Source organism: Rhinoderma darwinii, unplaced genomic scaffold, assembly GCF_050947455.1.
Source record: "Rhinoderma darwinii isolate aRhiDar2 unplaced genomic scaffold, aRhiDar2.hap1 Scaffold_534, whole genome shotgun sequence".
Classification (NCBI taxonomy): domain Eukaryota; kingdom Metazoa; phylum Chordata; class Amphibia; order Anura; family Rhinodermatidae; genus Rhinoderma; species Rhinoderma darwinii.
This window is the reverse complement of record NW_027464083.1, coordinates 17,556-33,279: the sequence shown is the minus strand read 5'-3', so window position 1 is coordinate 33,279 and position 15,724 is coordinate 17,556. Positions and strand designations below refer to the sequence as shown.

The 15,724-nt window shown below is 49.0% G+C and overlaps 1 protein-coding gene across 5 annotated transcripts in view; it reads left to right on the top strand.

The window, feature by feature from the left end:
* The window catches only part of LOC142722372 (uncharacterized), a 94,089-nt gene that overhangs the window by 64,060 nt on the left and 14,305 nt on the right, over nt 1-15,724 (top strand). The window lies entirely within an intron of this gene.

The window sequence follows — 15,724 nt, the reverse complement described above, 5'->3', positions numbered from 1 at the left end:
CTACATTACAGTAACACGTCAGACAATGTGTTATACATAGTGCAGGACCTGAGGGAGCTGTGACTACACATAGAAGTTCTCTACAAGGTGATCTATGAATCCGGTCATGCACTAGGCTTAGTGTCAGATTTTGGAGGCACCAGCTGCGATTAACAGCCGGGATCTGAGGAAACTCCGTTTAACCACTTATAGGGCGTGTGTCATCAGAAAATGACCTATTGTTTAAAGTTTTTATGTTAAAAATATTTTTACGATTTCTTTTTTTTTAAAGTAATCTTTATTTAAAAATAATCCTAAAATCTTGCATTTTTCCCTCTGGCCACTGAGTCTTATAGTAGACTGATCCTTCCTGTTCTGTAGAGATCAATTCTCAGCAGACATCTCATTAACATTACATGCAGGATTACACTGACAGGTAACACCTATATATAGATATCACATGATCAGGACTGGTCTTAGGTTGGATGGCGCCCTGTGCGGGACTCCCTGTTGCTGCCCCCTACACAAACCAAATATGAACCACATATATAGACACGCACATACTGGAACATATATACTGTGCATACATAGAGACAGATATTTAGACATACAGGCAATTATACATACACACATCTGGAATATATGCATACAGGTAAATATGTAGACGTACAGACACACACACATACACAGACCGGAACATATACAAATACATAAAAGGCACAAAGACACATTCACAAACAGACCCATATATACCCAGTACAGATAATGTAGCAGATTTCGCATGCAGTCCTATGTAACACAACAGATAATACAGTGATAACATCCACTACATTATCTGTACACACAGAGGCATATATATAAGGGGCAGCTGAGTATACAAGGGGAAGCAGGTTATATAAGGGTAAGCAGGTTATATAAGGGGAAGCAGGGTATATAGGGGCAGCAGAGTATATAAGGGGCAGCAGGGTATATAGGGGGCTGCAGGGTATATAGGGGGCTGCAGGGTATATAGGTGGCAGCACAGATATCTTCATTTTATCTGTTCTACTTTAATATTAAACACACACTTTTACAAAGAGACATAAACACATACAGGCGCACGCACACACATGCACACACACTGTAACATATACACATACTGTATACACACACACACACCTACACACACACACACACACACACACACACTGTAACATATACACATACTGTATACACACATACACACACACACACACACACTGTAACATATACACACACACACACACACACACTGTAACATATACACATACTGTATACAGAGACACACACACACACACACACACACACACTGTAACATATACACATACTGTATACACACACACAGAGACACACACACACACACACACTGTAACATATACACATACTGTATATACACACACACACACACACACACACACACACACTGTAACATATACACATACTGTATACACACACACAGAGACACACACACACATGCACACACACTGTAACATATACACATACTGTATACACACACACACACACACACACACACACACACTGTAACATATACACACACACAGAGACATATAGATTCTCACCATCTCTCCTTGCTGACAGGATCACAGGTTTCTTGCAGGACAGGCTGTGGGCGGAGCTTCCTCCTTTTCTCTTGCTCCTCGGCTCTATTTACTCCGTGTGTGTAACTAAGAGAAGAGCACAGAGTAGAGGCAGAGCCCAGTGGCGCCCCCTACATGCTTGGAGGGGGCAGCACCCTGTGTGCTCGCGCACCCCTAAGATCGGCCCTGCACAGGATACACCATTCACAATAGACTGACACTTGCAGTTCTGTAGAGATCACTTCTCAGCAGTCATCACAGGCAGGATTACATAAAGAGGAAAACATTTTTAACCCCAATGTTGCCGTTATGTGCGGAAAATGAAGGGGGGAATTATTAATGTGAGGCACAGAGTCTTATGAATTTTGAACCTCGACGTGCCTCATATTAGTAGTAATTAATCCCATCATGTACCTCACACATTAACTCATGTAAGGAGAAAGAGGCAGCACTCTAGGCTGCCTCTTTCTCCTTACATTTGTATACCATTGGGGATTTACAAGTCGGATCCCTGGAGGCCGGCACCCTTATGCCCTGGAGGTTTTTGTTCTACTGTGCTGCCCATACACCTTCTCTCACACATTAACTCAATGTTGCCCATTATGACTGTGAGCTACATAATGGGATTAATTACTATTAATGGAGGTTCAAAATTCATAAGACCATGAGGCTCAAATCAGAAAGTGGAAGGACTTTTTATTTTTGTGCGTTTTTTTTAGTTATTATTATTGTTAGCAAAGTATCGTTTTGGTATCTCAAATTGTAATTCTACATGAAGTATCGGTATTGAAGTCCAAATTCTGGTATTGTGACAACCCTATTGTAGAAATCGCTTCTCAGCACTCGCCTCATTATCATCTCAGGCAGGATTACACTGACCGGTAACCCCTATATATAGATAACACAGGATCCACCATTTATAAGAGACTGATCCTTCCTGTTCTTTAGAGATCACTTCTCAGCAGTCATCACTTTATCATCGCAGGCAGGATTACACTGACAGGTAACCCCTATATATAGATAACACAGGATCCACCATTTATAAGAGACTACTAGACCTCCATTCCATCCTCCATTGCCGTCTTGCTGTGCACCATGATAGCCTTTGAGAGAAGTGGTGTGTAATCTCCAGAAATATACACCCCCACACCGCGCAATCACCGGAAATATAATCCCCCACACCGCGCAATCACCGGAAATATAAACCCCTCACACCGCGCAATCACCGGAAATATAAACCCCCCACACCGCGCAATCACCGGAAATATAAACCCCTCACACCGCGCAATCACCGGAAATATAAAACCCCCCCACACCACGCAATCACCGGAAATATAAACCCCTCACACCGCGCAATCACCGGAAATATAAACCCCTCATACCTCATAATCACCGGAAATATAAACCCCTCACACCGCGCAATCACCGGAAATATAAAACCCCTCACACCGCGCAATCACCGGAAATATAAAACCCCCCCACACCGCGCAATCACCGGAAATATAAAACCCCTCACACCGCGCAATCACCGGAAATATAAACCTCTCACACCGCGCAATCACCGGAAATATAATCCCCTCATACCGCGCAATCACCGGAAATATAAAACCCCTCACACCGCGCAATCACCGGAAATATAAAACCCCTCACACCGCGCAATCACCGGAAATATAACCCCCCCACACCGCGCAATCACCGGAAATATAAACCCCTCACACCGCGCAATCACCGGAAATATAAACCCCTCACACCGCGCAATCACCGGAAATATAAACCCCTCACACCGCGCAATCACCGGAAATATAAACCCCTCACACCGCGCAATCACCGGAAATATAAAACCTCTCACACCGCGCAATCACCGGAAATATAAAACCCCCCACACCGCGCAATCACCGGAAATATAAAACCCCTCACACCGCGCAATCACGGGAAATATAAAACCTCTCACACCGCGCAATCACGGAAAATATAAACCCCTCACACCGCGCAATCTTCGGAAATATAACCCCCCCCACACCGCGCAATCACCGGAAATATAACCCCCCCCCACACCGCGCAATCACCGGAAATATAAACCCCTCACACCGCGCAATCACCGGAAATATGAACCCCCTCACACCGGAAATATAAAACCCCTCACACCGCGCAATCACCGGAAATATAAAACCCCTCACACCGCGCAATCACCGGAAATATAAAACCCCTCACACCGCGCAATCACCGGGAATATAAACCCCTCACACCGCGCAATCACCGGAAATATAAACCCCCTCACACCGGAAATATAAAACCCCTCACACCGCGCAATCTCCGGAAATATAAAACCCCTGACACCGTGCAATCACCGGAAATATAAACCCCCTCACACCGCGCAATCACCGGAAATATAAACCCCTCACACCGCGCAATCACCGGAAATATAAACCCCTCACACCGCGCAATCACCGGAAATAAAAAACACCTCACACCGCGCAATCACCGGAAATATAAAACCCCTCACACCGCGCAATCACCGGAAAAATAAACCCCTCACACCGCGCAATCACCGGAAATATAAAACCCCTCACACCGCGCAATCACAGGAAATATAAACCCCTCACACCTCGCAATTACCGGAAATATAAGCCCCCCACACCGCACAATCACCGGAAATATAAAACATTACACACCGCGCAATCACCGGAAATATAAACCCCTCACACCGCGCAATCACCGGAAATATAAAACCCCCCACACCGCGCAATCACCGGAAATATAAAACCCCTCACACCGCGAAATCAGCGGAAATATAAACCCCCCGCCTCACACCGCGCAATCACCGGAAATATAAAACCCCTCACACCGCGCAATCGCCGGAAATACAAACCCCTCACACCGCGCAATCACCGGAAATATAAACCCTCTCACACCGGAAATATAAACCCCTCACACCGCGCAATCACCGGAAATATAAAACCCTCACACCGCGCAATCACCGGAAATATAAAACCCCACACACCGCGCAATCACCGGAAATATAAACCCCCTCACACCACGCAATCACCGGAAATATAATCCCCCACACCGCGCAATCACCGGAAATATAAACCCCTCACACCGCGCAATCACCGGAAATATAAACCCCCCACACCGCGCAATCACCGGAAATATAAAACCCTCACACCGCGCAATCACCGGAAATATAAACCCCTCACACCGCGCAATCACCGGAAATATAAACCCCTCACACCGCGCAATCACCGGAAATATAAACCCCTCACACCGCGCAATCACCGGAAATATAAACCCCTCACACCGCGCAATCACCGGAAATATAAAACCCCTCACACCGCGCAATCACCGGAAATATAAAACCCCCCCACACCGCGCAATCACCGGAAATATAAAACCCCTCACACCGCGCAATCACCGGAAATATAAACCTCTCACACCGCGCAATCACCGGAAATATAATCCCCTCATACCGCGCAATCACCGGAAATATAAAACCCCTCACACCGCGCAATCACCGGAAATATAAAACCCCTCACACCGCGCAATCACCGGAAATATAACCCCCCCACACCGCGCAATCACCGGAAATATAAACCCCTCACACCGCGCAATCACCGGAAATATAAACCCCTCACACCGCGCAATCACCGGAAATATAAACCCCTCACACCGCGCAATCACCGGAAATATAAACCCCTCACACCGCGCAATCACCGGAAATATAAAACCTCTCACACCGCGCAATCACCGGAAATATAAAACCCCCCACACCGCGCAATCACCGGAAATATAAAACCCCTCACACCGCGCAATCACGGGAAATATAAAACCTCTCACACCGCGCAATCACGGAAAATATAAACCCCTCACACCGCGCAATCTTCGGAAATATAACCCCCCCCACACCGCGCAATCACCGGAAATATAACCCCCCCCCACACCGCGCAATCACCGGAAATATAAACCCCTCACACCGCGCAATCACCGGAAATATGAACCCCCTCACACCGGAAATATAAAACCCCTCACACCGCGCAATCACCGGAAATATAAAACCCCTCACACCGCGCAATCACCGGAAATATAAAACCCCTCACACCGCGCAATCACCGGGAATATAAACCCCTCACACCGCGCAATCACCGGAAATATAAACCCCCTCACACCGGAAATATAAAACCCCTCACACCGCGCAATCTCCGGAAATATAAAACCCCTGACACCGCGCCATCACCAAAAATATAAACCCCCTCACACCGTGCAATCACCGGAAATATAAAACCCCTCACACCGCGCAATCACCGGAAATAAAAAACACCTCACACCGCGCAATCACCGGAAATATAAAACCCCTCACACCGCGCAATCACCGGAAAAATAAACCCCTCACACCGCGCAATCACCGGAAATATAAAACCCCTCACACCGCGCAATCACAGGAAATATAAACCCCTCACACCTCGCAATTACCGGAAATATAAGCCCCCCACACCGCACAATCACCGGAAATATAAAACATTACACACCGCGCAATCACCGGAAATATAAACCCCTCACACCGCGCAATCACCGGAAATATAAAACCCCCCACACCGCGCAATCACCGGAAATATAAAACCCCTCACACCGCGAAATCAGCGGAAATATAAACCCCCCGCCTCACACCGCGCAATCACCGGAAATATAAAACCCCTCACACCGCGCAATCGCCGGAAATACAAACCCCTCACACCGCGCAATCACCGGAAAAATAAACCCTCTCACACCGGAAATATAAACCCCTCACACCGCGCAATCACCGGAAATATAAAACCCTCACACCGCGCAATCACCGGAAATATAAAACCCCACACACCGCGCAATCACCGGAAATATAAACCCCCTCACACCACGCAATCACCGGAAATATAATCCCCCACACCGCGCAATCACCGGAAATATAAACCCCTCACACCGCGCAATCACCGGAAATATAAACCCCCCACACCGCGCAATCACCGGAAATATAAAACCCTCACACCGCGCAATCACCGGAAATATAAACCCCTCACACCGCGCAATCACCGGAAATATAAACCCCTCACACCGCGCAATCACCGGAAATATAAACCCCTCACACCGCGCAATCACCGGAAATATAAACCCCTCACACCGCGCAATCACCGGAAATATAAAACCCCTCAGACCGCGCAATCACGGGAAATATAAAACCTCTCACACCGCGCAATCACGGGAAATATAAACCCCTCACACCGCGCAATCTTCGGAAATATAACCCCCCCCACACCGCGCAATCACCGGAAATATAACCCCCCCCCCCCCACACCGCGCAATCACCGGAAATATAAACCCCTCACACCGCGCAATCACCGGAAATATAAACCCCCTCACACCGGAAATATAAAACCCCTCACACCGCGCAATCACCGGAAATATAAAACCCCTCACACCGCGCAATCACCGGAAATATAAAACCCCTCACACCGCGCAATCACCGGGAATATAAACCCCTCACACCGCGCAATCACCGGAAATATAAACCCCCTCACACCGGAAATATAAAACCCCTCACACCGCGCAATCACCGGAAATATAAAACCCCTCACACCGCGCAATCACCGGAAATATAAAACCCCTCACACCGCGCAATCACCGGGAATATAAACCCCTCACACCGCGCAATCACCGGAAATATAAACCCCCTCACACCGGAAATATAAAACCCCTCACACCGCGCAATCACCGGAAATATAAAACCCCTCACACCGCGCAATCACCGGAAATATAAACCCCTCACACCGCGCAATCACCGGAAATAAAAAACACCTCACACCGCGCAATCACCGGAAATATAAAACCCCTCACACCGCGCAATCACCGGAAAAATAAACCCCTCACACCGCGCAATCACCGGAAATATAAAACCCCTCACACCGCGCAATCACAGGAAATATAAACCCCTCACACCTCGCAATTACCGGAAATATAAGCCCCCCACACCGCACAATCACCGGAAATATAAAATATTACACACCGCGCAATCACCGGAAATATAAACCCCTCACACCGCGCAATCACCGGAAATATAAAACCCCCCACACCGCGCAATCACCGGAAATATAAAACCCCTCACACCGCGAAATCAGCGGAAATATAAACCCCCCGCCCCACACCGCGCAATCACCGGAAATATGAACCCCCCACACCGCGCAATCACCGGAAATATAAAACCCCTCACACCGCGCAATCACCGGAAATATAAAACCCCTCACACCGCGCAATCACCGGAAATACAAACCCCTCACACCGCGCAATCACCGGAAATATAAACCCCCTCACACCGGAAATATAAACCTCTTACACCGCGCAATCACCGGAAATATAAAACCCTCACACCGCGCAATCACCGGAAATATAAAACCCCACACACCGCGCAATCACCGGAAATATAAACCCCCACACACCACGCAATCACCGGAAATATAATCCCCCACACCGCGCAATCACCGGAAATATAAACCCCTCACACCGCGCAATCACCGGAAATATAAACCCCTCACACCGCGCAATCACCGGAAATATAAACCCCCCCCCCACACTGCGCAATCACCGGAAATATAAACCCCTCACACCGCGCAATCACCGGAAATATAAACCCCCTCACACCGCGCAATCACCGGAAATATAAACCCCTCACACCTCGCAATCACCGGAAATATAATCCCCTCATACCGCGCAATCACCGGAAATATAAAACCCCTCACACCGCGCAATCACCGGAAATATAAAACCCCTCACACCGCGCAATCACCGGAAATATAACCCCCCCACACCGCGCAATCACCGGAAATATAAACCCCTCACACCGCGCAATCACCGGAAATATAAACCCCTCACACCGCGCAATCACCGGAAATATAAACCCCTCACACCGCGCAATCACCGGAAATATAAAACCTCTCACACCGCGCAATCACCGGTAATATAAAACCCCCCACACCGCGCAATCACCGGAAATATAAACCCCTCACACCGCGCAATCACCGGAAATATAAAACCCCTCACACCGCGCAATCACGGGAAATATAAAACCTCTCACACCGCGCAATCACGGGAAATATAAACCCCTCACACCGCGCAATCTTCGGAAATATAACCCCCCCTCACACCGCGCAATCACCGGAAATATAACCCCCCCCCCACACCGCGCAATCACCGGAAATATAAACCCCTCACACCGCGCAATCACCGGAGATATGAACCCCCTCACACCGGAAATATAAAACCCCTCACACCGCGCAATCACCGGAAATATAAAACCCCTCACACCGCGCAATCACCGGAAATATAAAACCCCTCACACCGCGCAATCACCGGGAATATAAACCCCTCACACCGCGCAATCACCGGAAATATAAACCCCCTCACACCGGAAATATAAAACCCCTCACACCGCGCAATCACCGGAAATATAAAACCCCTCACACCGCGCAATCACCAAAAATATAAACCCCCTCACACCGTGCAATCACCGGAAATATAAAACCCCTCACACCGCGCAATCACCGGAAATATAAAACACCTCACACCGCGCAATCACCGGAAATATAAACCCCCCCACACCGCACAATCACCGGAAATATAAAACCCCCCACACCGCGCAATCACCGGAAATATAAAACCCCTCACACCGCGAAATCAGCGGAAATATAAACCCCCCACCCCACACCATCACCGGAAATATGAACCCCCCACACCGCGCAATCACCGGAAATATAAAACCCCTCACACCGCGCAATCGCCGGAAATACAAACCCCTCACACCGCGCAATCACCGGAAATATAAACCCCCTCACACCGGAAATATAAGCCCCTCACACCGCGCAATCACCGGAAATATAAAACCCTCACACCGCGCAATCACCGGAAATATAAAACCCCACACACCGCGCAATCACCGGAAATATAAACCCCCTCACACCACGCAATCACCGGAAATATAATCCCCCACACCGCGCAATCACCGGAAATATAAACCCCTCACACCGCGCAATCACCGGAAATATAAACCCCCCACACCGCGCAATCACCGGAAATATAAAACCCCTCACACCGCGCAATCACCGGAAATATAAAACCCCCCCACACCGCGCAATCACCGGAAATATAAACCCCTCACACCGCGCAATCACCGGAAATATAAACCCCCTCACACCGCGCAATCACCGGAAATATAAACCCCCTCACACCGCGCAATCACCGGAAATATAAACCCCTCACACCACGCAATCACCGGAAATATAAACCCCCTCACACCGGAAATATAAGCCCCTCACACCGCGCAATCACCGGAAATATAAAACCCTCACACCGCGCAATCACCGGAAATATAAAACCCCACACACCGCGCAATCACCGGAAATATAAACCCCCTCACACCACGCAATCACCGGAAATATAATCCCCCACACCGCGCAATCACCGGAAATATAAACCCCTCACACCGCGCAATCACCGGAAATATAAACCCCCCACACCGCGCAATCACCGGAAATATAAAACCCCTCACACCGCGCAATCACCGGAAATATAAAATCCCTCACACCGCGCAATCACCGGAAATATAAAACCCCCCCACACCGCGCAATCACCGGAAATATAAAACCCCTCACACCGCGCAATCACCGGAAATATAAACCCCTCACACCGCGCAATCACCGGAAATATAAACCCCTCATACCTCATAATCACCGGAAATATAAAACCTCTCACACCACGCAATCACCGGAAATATAAAACCCCCCACACCGCGCAATGACCGGAAATATAAAACCCCTCACACCGCGCAATCACGGGAAATATAAAACCTCTCCCACCGCGCAATCACGGGAAATATAAACCCCTCACACCGCGCAATCTTCGGAAATATAACCCTCCACACACCGCGCAATCACCGGAAATATAAACCCCTCACACCGCGCAATCACCGGAAATATGAACCCCCTCACACCGGAAATATAAAACCCCTCACACCGCGCAATCACCGGAAATATAAAACCCCTCACACCGCGCAATCACCGGAAATATAAAACCCCTCACACCGCGCAATCACCGGGAATATAAACCCCTCACACCGCGCAATCACCGGAAATATAAACCCCCTCACACCGGAAATATAAAACCCCTCACACCGCGCAATCACCGGAAATATAAAACCCCTGACACCGCGCAATCACCGGAAATATAAAACCCCTCACACCGCGCAATCACCAAAAATATAAACCCCCTCACACCGCGCAATCACCGGAAATATAAACCCCTCACACCGCGCAATCACCGGAAATATAAAACCCCTCACACCGCGCAATCACCGGAAATACAAACCCCTCACACCGCGCAATCACCGGAAATATAAACCCCCTCACACCGTAAATATAAACCCCTTACACCGCGCAATCACCGCAAATATAAAACCCTCACACCGCGCAATCACCGGAAATATAAAACCCCACACACCGCGCAATCACCGGAAATATAAACCCCTCACACCACGCAATCACCGGAAATATAATCCCCCACACCGCGCAATCACCGGAAATATAAACCCCTCACACCGCGCAATCACCGGAAATATAAAACCCTCACACCGCGCAATCACCGGAAATATAAACCCCTCACACCGCGCAATCACCGGAAATATAAACCCCCTCACACCGGAAATATAAGCCCCTCACACCGCGCAATCACCGGAAATATAAAACCCCACACACCGCGCAATCACCGGAAATATAAACCCCCTCACACCACGCAATCACCGGAAATATAATCCCCCACACCGCGCAATCACCGGAAATATAAACCCCTCACACCGCGCAATCACCGGAAATATAAACCCCCCACACCGCGCAATCACCGGAAATATAAAACCCCTCACACCGCGCAATCACCGGAAATATAAAACCCCCCCACACCGCGCAATCACCGGAAATATAAACCCCTCACACCGCGCAATCACCGGAAATATAAACCCCCTCACACCGCGCAATCACCGGAAATATAAACCCCCTCACACCGCGCAATCACCGGAAATATAAACCCCTCACACCACGCAATCACCGGAAATATAAACCCCCTCACACCGGAAATATAAGCCCCTCACACCGCGCAATCACCGGAAATATAAAACCCTCACACCGCGCAATCACCGGAAATATAAAACCCCACACACCGCGCAATCACCGGAAATATAAACCCCCTCACACCACGCAATCACCGGAAATATAATCCCCCACACCGCGCAATCACCGGAAATATAAACCCCTCACACCGCGCAATCACCGGAAATATAAACCCCCCACACCGCGCAATCACCGGAAATATAAAACCCCTCACACCGCGCAATCACCGGAAATATAAAATCCCTCACACCGCGCAATCACCGGAAATATAAAACCCCCCCACACCGCGCAATCACCGGAAATATAAAACCCCTCACACCGCGCAATCACCGGAAATATAAACCCCTCACACCGCACAATCACCGGAAATATAAAACCCCTCACACCGCGCAATCACCGGAAATATAAAACCTCTCACACCACGCAATCACCGGAAATATAAAACCCCCCACACCGCGCAATGACCGGAAATATAAAACCCCTCACACCGCGCAATCACGGGAAATATAAAACCTCTCCCACCGCGCAATCACGGGAAATATAAACCCCTCACACCGCGCAATCTTCGGAAATATAACCCTCCACACACCGCGCAATCACCGGAAATATAAACCCCTCACACCGCGCAATCACCGGAAATATGAACCCCCTCACACCGGAAATATAAAACCCCTCACACCGCGCAATCACCGGAAATATAAAACCCCTCACACCGCGCAATCACCGGAAATATAAAACCCCTCACACCGCGCAATCACCGGGAATATAAACCCCTCACACCGCGCAATCACCGGAAATATAAACCCCCTCACACCGGAAATATAAAACCCCTCACACCGCGCAATCACCGGAAATATAAAACCCCTGACACCGCGCAATCACCGGAAATATAAAACCCCTCACACCGCGCAATCACCAAAAATATAAACCCCCTCACACCGCGCAATCACCGGAAATATAAACCCCTCACACCGCGCAATCACCGGAAATATAAAACCCCTCACACCGCGCAATCACCGGAAATACAAACCCCTCACACCGCGCAATCACCGGAAATATAAACCCCCTCACACCGTAAATATAAACCCCTTACACCGCGCAATCACCGGAAATATAAAACCCTCACACCGCGCAATCACCGGAAATATAAAACCCCACACACCGCGCAATCACCGGAAATATAAACCCCTCACACCACGCAATCACCGGAAATATAATCCCCCACACCGCGCAATCACCGGAAATATAAACCCCTCACACCGCGCAATCACCGGAAATATAAAACCCTCACACCGCGCAATCACCGGAAATATAAACCCCTCACACCGCGCAATTACCGGAAATATAAAACCCCCCCACACTGCGCAATCACCGGAAATATAAACCCCTCACACCGCGCAATCACCGGAAATATAAAACCCCTCACACCGCGCAATCACCGGAAATATAAACCCCCTCACACCGCGCAATCACCGGAAATATAAACCCCTCACACCACGCAATCACCGGAAATATAAACCCCTCACACCGCGCAATCACCGGAAATATAAAACCCCTCACACCGCGCAATCACCGGAAATATAAAACCCCACCACACCGCGCAATCACCGGAAATATAAAACCCCTCACACCGCGCAATCACCGGAAATATAAAGCCCTCACACCGCACAATCACCGGAAATATAAACCTCTCATACCGCGCAATCACCGGAAATATAATACCCCTCACACCGCGCAATCACCGGAAATATAAAACCTCTCACACCACGCAATCACCGGAAATATAAAACCCCCCACACCGCGCAATCACCGGAAATATAAAACCTCTCACAATGCGCAATCACGGGAAATATAAACCCCTCACACAGCGCAATCTTCGGAAATATAACCCTCCACACACCGCGCAATCACCGGAAATATAACCCACACCGCGCAATCACCGGAAATATAAACCCCTCACACCGCGCAATCACCGGAAATATGAACCCCCTCACACCGGAAATATAAAACCCCTCACACCGCGCAATCACCGGAAATATAAAACCCCTCACACTGCGCAATCACCGGAAATATAAAACCCCTCACACCGCGCAATCACCGGGAATATAAACCCCTCACACCGCGCAATCACCGGAAATATAAACCCCCTCACACCGGAAATATAAAACCCCTCACACCGCGCAATCACCGGAAATATAAAACCCCTGACACCGCGCAATCACCGGAAATATAAAACCCCTCACACCGCGCAATCACCGGAATTATAAAACCCCTCACACCGCGCAATCACCAAAAATATAAACCCCCTCACACCGCGCAATCACCGGAAATATAAACCCCTCACACCGCGCAATCACCGGAAATCTAAAACCCCTCACACCGCGCAATCACCCGAAATATAAACCCCCTCACACTGCGCAATCACCGGAAATATAAAACCCCTCACACCGCGCAATCACCGGAAATATAAACCCCTCACACCGCGCAATCACCGGAAATATAAACCCCCTCACACCAGAAATATAAAACCCCTAACACCGCTTAATCAGCGGAAATATAAAACCCCTCACACCGCCCAATCAACGGAAATATAAAACCCCTCACACCGTGCAATCACCGGAAATATAAAACCCCTCACACCGCGCAATCACCGGAAATAAAAAACACCTCACACCGCGCAATCACCGGAAATATAAAACCCCTCACACCGCGCAATCACAGGAAATATAAACCCCTCACACCTCGCAATTACCGGAAATATAAGCCCCCCACACCGCACAATCACCGGAAATATAAAACATTACACACCGCGCAATCACCGGAAATATAAACCCCTCACACCGCGCAATCACCGGAAATATAAAACCCCCCACACCGCGCAATCACCGGAAATATAAAACCCCTCACACCGCGCAATCACCGGAAATATAAAACCCCTCACACCGCGCAATCACCGGAAATATAAAACGCCTCACACCGCGCAATCACCGGAAATATACAACCCCCCACACCGCGCAATCACCGGAAATATAAAACCCCTCACACCGCGCAATCACTGGAAATATAAACACCTCACACCGCGCAATCACCGGAAATATAAAACCCCTCACACCGCGCAATCACCGGAAATATAACCCCTCACACCGCGCAATCACCGGAAATATAAACCCCTCACACCGCGCAATCACCGGAAATATAAAACCCCCCCACACCGCGCAATCACCGGAAATATAAACCCCTCACACCGCGCAATCACCGGAAATATAAAACCCCTCACACCGCGCAATCACCGGAAATATAAAACCCCTCACACCGCGCAATCACCGGAAATATAAAACCCCTCACACCGCGCAATCACCGGAAATATAAACCCCTCACACCGCGCAATCACCGGAAATATAAACCTCTAACACCGCGCAATCACCGGAAATATAATTCCCTCATACCGCGCAATCACCGGAAATATAAAACCCCTCTCACCGCGCAATCACCGGAAATATAAAACCCCTCACACCGCGCAATCACCGGAAATATAAAACCCCTCACACCGCGCAATCACCGGAAATATAACCACCCCACACCGCGCAATCACCGGAAATATAAACCCCTCACACCGCACAATCACCGGAAATATAAACCCCTCACACCGCGCAATCACTGGAAATATAAACCCCTCACACCGCGAGGAGGAGTACATCAGGATATATGTAACCCAGTTTTGCCCGTTTGTATAAACGGAGACCCCTATTAGACCGTGTCAGTGTCCGGTTTTCCCAAGCATACACCACCGAGACGTTTATTTCTATTGAGGAGTCCTTGGTACATTTTAAAGGGAGGCTTCAATTCCGCGAGTACCTGCCGAGTAAGAGGGCAAGGTATGGCGTGAAGATGTATAAGCGGTGCGAGAGTGCATCAGGGTATACCTACAAATTTAGGATATATGAAGGGAAGGAC